Here is a 6633-nt window from a genome sequence, read left to right on the forward strand (position 1 = left end):
TAGAAAATAAAATAAAATAGTAGTAGTAGTAGTAATAGCCAGCTGGATCAGGCCAATGGCCCATCTAGTCCAGCATCCTGTTCTCTCACAGTAGCCAACCAGGTGCCCTGCCATGGGAAACCTGAAAGCAGGAACCAAGTGCAAGAGCACTATTCTCCCCTCCAGTTTTCCAGCAACTGGTATTCAGGTGCATTGCTGTCTCTGACCATGGAGGCAGATCATAGCTAGTAGCCATTGATAGCCTTTTACCTCTATGAATTTGTCAACTTCTCTTCTAAAGCCATCCAAGTCGGCGGTTGACATTCCCTCCTGTGGGAGTGAGTTCCATTCTATAACTATGAACTGTGTGAAGGCGTACTTTCTTTTATCTGTCCTGATCTTGAACATTCATCTTCATCAGATGTCCACAAGTTCTAGTGTTATGAGAGAGGGAGGGAAACAAATTCTGTCCACTTTCTCCATTCCATTTTTAGAAAGAAAAACAAACAAACAAAACTTCAGGTTGCAGAAGCAGCTGGAGGCTGCAGAACTTTTAGAAACATAGAATGATAGATTTGTAGAGATGGAAGTGACACTGGCGAAGGAAGAGGAGTGCGGGGGGAGCGTACCACCCCCGGCAGCACGATCCCGGTGGGGTGCTATCGGGGCTGCACCCCCGCCCACGCTGGGAGCCACACCCCTGCAGGCAGCGTGCCACACCCCCAGGATGCATGCCACGCCCCTGGGATGCGTGTCAGCCCCGCCCCCACCTGCTCTCCGCCCCCCCCCGCTGCTGGAGTGTGAAGCTCTGCCACTGACCAAGGGTCATCTTAGTCCAACCCTCTGCAATTCAGGAATCACAGCTAAAGCATCCATGAAAGATGGCCATCCAACCTCTGCTTAAAAACCTCCAACAAACCTCATGAGGGAGACAGTTCCACTGTCTAGCAGCTCTTACTGCCAGAAAGTCTCTTCCTGATGTTTAGTCAGAATCTCCTTAGAAATGCATGGGATAATAATTATATTTAAATATACTGTGATAAATACATAATAAACTACATATTTTAATATGAATTTTCCTGCTTTAAAAAGTTAATGTGGAATAGGATGAAATAGACTTTTAAGCACATGCAAAATTGACTGATCTAGTCTGAGGTCCATCCATGAGGTTAAAGCACTGGTGTCCTATAGATATGCCTGCATTTTAGGCAGCGTAGATGGATAGGAGTCTGTGTTCTCACATTAAACCTCCCCGGTGGAAGTGCATCTGCTGCCTGAAATAAGAGAATCGCTTTTCTGCACATTATAATCACCAAAGCCTTCCAAAGCCCAGACTAGCCACCTGGACTAAAGACACAGGGATTTGGGGACTCAACTGCACAGCTGTGGAGCTGTACAAGGTATTATTTACAGTGAAGTCACAGGTGCAGGAAAGCCTCATCTACCCTTGTACTGCCTGTCATTTCGCCCCATGGGGTTGTAGTCACATGTTTGCAAATGTAAATAAATAATTTGTACCCTTGAGGGCAGGGGAATCAGGGTTTTTTTTTGGGGGGGTGGACAAGTGTGAGTGAGTAAATGATGGGCAGGGAAAGAGTTAAGCATCTACCCCGATTTTCCACTGCTGGAAATGCTTTTTCCCTGCAGCAGTACCTCTTACCTTTTTAAAAGAGAAAAGGCATCAGGGGTCTCTCGCATGTGGTTGTGTGCAATGAGTAGTAGTGAGCAGTTGAGTAGGATTTTAAACACCATCTCCTTGGTTTAAATTCAACATTTTCACTAGTTCACATTGCTGTCTAGACGCTGGCACTGATGTACAAAGCTTCATACAGCTTGGGACCAGGATGCCTAAAATATAGTCTCATCCCTGAATATTGCATTCTGTAGGAGACCTTGTCCTTCAGACACCACCCACTCAGGAGGTGCATTCCGTACAATATTGAAATTGGGGCATGAGTGTGGTGACACCAACCCCTTGCAACTCTTTCCCATTATATTTCAGGCAGATGCATCTTGACTATCTTTTCACCATCATTAGGAGAATAGTCTCCTGATGAAAATAAGTGATAGTACCACTCTATTCTGTGTCCAGTCCTGGGCACCACCGTTTAAGGAGGATGTTCACAAGCTGGGAGAAGGAGAACCAAGGAGTTGACTATGTTCAGCCAGGATAAGGGAAGGCTGAGTGGTGATTTCAGAGTCGCCTTCAAATATCTAAAGGACTGTCACATGGAAGATGGAGTAATGTTTTCTGCAGGGAAGACCCAAGGCAATGAATTCAAATGACAAGTAAGGAGATTCTGACTCAACATTAGGAAGAACTTTCTGAGGGCAATTGCTGTTTGAGTGTGAAATGTACTACCTCGGAAGGTGCTGGACTGTCCTTCATTGGAGGTTTTCAAACAGAGTTTGAGTGGCCATCTGTCAGGGATTATATAGCTGTGATTCATGCATTGCAGAGGGTTGGAGTAGATGACCTTTGGGATCGCTTCCAACTCTTAGGGTCCCTTCCTAGACTATAATTCTATGATTCCTATTGAAGAGTTTTCTCTTTCAGCACACCTTCTAAGTGAATATTTTTATCCCAGTCAGCGTCTGCATTGGATTTAAAATTCTTCTTACGCATGCAATTATTTTAATTACTTTTATGTATATATTTTTTATATAGGCAATGCTTTTAACTGCTTGTATATGTGCAATCATTTTATATGTGTCTTTATGGCATTGTGAAATCACTTTGAAATGCTTCCTAGGAATTGACTTCCGGGTTAGCACCATCGGCGAAATGGCGGAGTTCCTCCAACCGGAGGAACTGTCTCCGTGGAAACTGGGTCTACCCGCTGCGGCGAAGGTGGGGACCCGCTAGAAATCCCAGGTGGAAGAAGCCTGGGAACGTGGGGTTCGGCAGAGCACCAGGAGCGCCTCCCCTATTCGCGGGGAACCCCATTTTGGGGCTCCGGAGCGAAGGAGGGTGATCGGCGCGGTGCTGCGAACTGACTGCTATTTTCACGGAGGGAAGCCACATTGCCATTGCCGGAGAGCGCTGACTTTTTCCTGTCGACAATTGGATTCTAAACAAGTACCCGTGAGTAGAAACGGAAAATTGGATCAAGAAATATTTTAATTTGGCATCGAACCGGGAAGGTTCAAAACAGGAAGTCCGCCTTCCGCTTTCTGTAAATAGACTGAAGCAAAAATCTTGTAAGCTAATAGCCTGGAAAGCCGCTTTACAAAGGTCGAAATTTCCTTCATTTATAACCATTAAAACCCCCTTGGAAGCAGGAGAAAAGTGGGGGAAATTAAACTGTTCAAGCCTGCTGGAGAGGGAGTAAAGGAAAATAAGTTTCCACCGTCTCAAACCTGGGAACGGGGTGCCAGAGACAGAAATTATTGGAGACGTTCATTGACTGTGAATGGAACATTTTGACAGATAGCAAGAAAAAAGAGAAACAAATTGATTCCATTGCTGCCTTTTGCATTCTAAAGAAACAAAATATTTGAAAACTGAAAGTAACTTTCTTTTGTTGGACATGATTTAAAAAGATGGACACAAATAGAAATTGTATCCTCTAGAGGGAGCTTGTCAAATTGTTGCTGCAGTTGACTTGGGGATTTCACAGCTGCGAGATTAACATCGTGGGACCAGACTGTGACTTTGAATAAAAATGTGTTTGGAAGAAGTCCTGGTGCTTGCTTTTTGCAAGACAAGTGCTTTGCTGGAGCAGTTGCATGAGAAGGTGGATTTGATGAATGAGAAGTTGGATTCGATGACTGTTGCAACTAGTGAATGTGGACAAATAGGGAATATTGACATAGAAATTATACAGGGACCAACCCAGGAAACTGGTTCGACTGGGCAAATGCAAGGCCAGATAATAATGGAGGAAGCTACGGTGCTACCTCAAGCAACACAAATGGTGAGACCCGAGGACCTGCAGGAGTATAAGCCGCTGTTTTGGAAGAATGAACTTGAATTAGGCCTGAAGGAATCTGGAGCTGAGGAGGATCTCAACTTTGGAGAGATTTTGAAATATGCTGCTAAAGATCTTTTGGATTATATTGATGACTGTGGGGAGTGGGAATGTGGGGAATGGGCTGGTTTGACGTGGGGAGATGGACATGAGTATGGATGGAAATTCCCCGGAGACCTACTCCCTAAGGAGAAAGGAAAGAAACTAATAAAGAGACCAACAAAAGACAAGGAAAAGTGCAAGCATAAACAAGAAGAAAAAGATCTGCAGAAGGGGCATGGAAGAGACTTAAGAGCCTCGGATATCAGACTACCAGGTTGATGGACTAGATGGAATTGGATAATGACTGACACAACCCGAGACCAGGAAGAAGGGACGTTGGATGAAAACTGGAAGAGTCTATAAAGAAAAATTTTTATTTTGGGAATTAGTGTAAAATTAATGAATATTAGGGAGAATGTTGGAATGAAATTGTCTGGCTTTAGCAGAAATGATATAAGGATAAATAAGTATTAAGTTTTTAAGTTTTAAGGTATTTTACGGTATTTTATGCTAAGATAAGGTTAAGGTATTCTATGGTAAGATAAGGTTAAATAAAGTAAGGTAAATTGATCATCAGAATATGGTGAAAGATGGATGGGATGTATAGAGTTAATTAATTGGTTATAAGATAAAATATAGAAAGGATTTGCTGAAACAATGACTGAATCAGGATACAAAAAAAGGGAGGTGTGAGGAAGTCAGGGAAATAGGCAGATGAAAGATAGGATATGGAATGACTGATTTGTTTTTAACTATTTTTATTTTTCTGTATTTTGTATCGTTTTGTTTTCTTTTTCTTTTTTTTCCTTTTCTTTTTATATTTTTGTATTTCCTCTGAAACTTTAATAAATATTATTATAAAAAAAATATGAAATGCTTCCTAGGAATTGATTCGTAAATGAAGTAAGCACACAGGCACACTTAAAGAAAAGCAAAACTATCACGCAGCAGGACATTTTTTGCAAATGTTTATTTATATCAAAATACAAAACATTTCTGAAGCAGAGTAATGTTACATGTGGAGCAATTAAATGTTTTTTTTAATCAATTCCAAAATCCATCATTCTCCTACAGAATGGCTAGTTTTACGTAACATTGTAACACTGCCATAATTTCCTTTACTGGGTACATTCTTAAATAAAATAAAAAAATACAGGAGAGAGGGGAGAAGTAAAGTCAATGAACATGCAAGGCTTATAAAATACCAGCAGGTCAAAGGGTTAAGGGCATATTATCGTTCACATTTAAGGCAGGGGCTACAGTTTCCATTAACTGACAGCATTCCAGAATGCCTGGGGATTGGGTGAACATCAATGGCAGAGAGGAGCGGGTTTATTGCTTAAGAGCCCCCAAACCAGATGTGGCCAGGAGTTGTCTCCAATAAAAGCCAAGCGGGGAAGCTCTTTATAGGAGGAAGGACAGAAACGTCAGAAGGGACTGAGAGAATCTCAGCAGAAGGGATGGTCAATGTTTCCTTTTCCCACATGACATACACTGCCATTGTTGTCTACGCTGAAAGGTTTTAAACCAAAAAAAGTGACTGGAATCCCAGAAATCTTCACTGGTTTCTGCCACCTGCAGAATAATTATAAAAATCTCTGTATGTTAGAACTATTAATCCACAGGCTCCTGGAGGGGCTTAGGAGCTTCGGAACTTGGTATGTCCACACTACACATTTAAACCAGTGTGAATCCAAGTCAGCTCTCAAGGCTTCCAGTAATGGTCCCCACAACGCTTTTTTTTCTGAGGGTCCTAAATTATTTGGAGCTTTTGGATGGAATGACACCTTTCCAGAGTCCCTTTGCTGGGAGCCATGGTAGTTAAAAACTGGCAATAAACTGGTTTATATCTGTAGTGCAGACATGCCATGTGTTCTGATTATCCTCTGCTCAGTCATCAGCTTGGAAAGGGAACACTAGAAAGGAAGAGAACAAAGTGGCGCTTTTGCCCGAAACTTGTGAGGTCATCTTTGCCTACTCCAACCAAACATTAATAAATTAGCACCCAGAGATATGTGTGTGTATGTGCGTGTTGAGGGGGGTTAGACTCCCTTTCCACCCTTCATTATAAACTCAGGGCCTGGGAAAGGGTGAGATGAGGCTGAAGTCCTTTGCCTCCATGTTCAGGCTGCTTGGATTCCTCAGAAGGAACATCAGCAGTCAAGAAGCTGAGCCTGCATCCTGCTTCATCTACTTCAGATGGTCAAGAGGAGAGGCAAGGGAGGAAGTGGGAGGGCATGTTCTTCCTGCCCCTTACATTTCTGGCTCTCGTCTGATATGGGGAGGCGATATGGATCCTCCAGACTTAGGATCAGGAGCTGCATCTCCCAACTTCTGGTGAGTCTCAGAAATTTGGGGGGGGAAGGAAGCGTGAGTCTCAAAGCTTCCTTGGGAGGTCTGAAATGGCTCCTTGTTCCCCAGAGGCAAGGCAGCAATGCTGGCAAAAGTCCCCAAGGCCAGCTCACAGTCCAAAGTCCTTTCTGCTGGTATTTTAGAGGCCTTTACAAAAAAAAAAAATGGAGGCAAAGAGCAACAATGAAGATACAGAGAGATTATATATCGCACGGAATAAGTCTCGTATAAGGCTTTGGTACAGCACCATCGTATCTTGGATTTTATTTTGAAACTGTTTACAGGAAGG

Source organism: Podarcis raffonei, chromosome 15 (genome assembly GCF_027172205.1).
Source record: "Podarcis raffonei isolate rPodRaf1 chromosome 15, rPodRaf1.pri, whole genome shotgun sequence".
Lineage (NCBI taxonomy): Eukaryota > Metazoa > Chordata > Lepidosauria > Squamata > Lacertidae > Podarcis > Podarcis raffonei.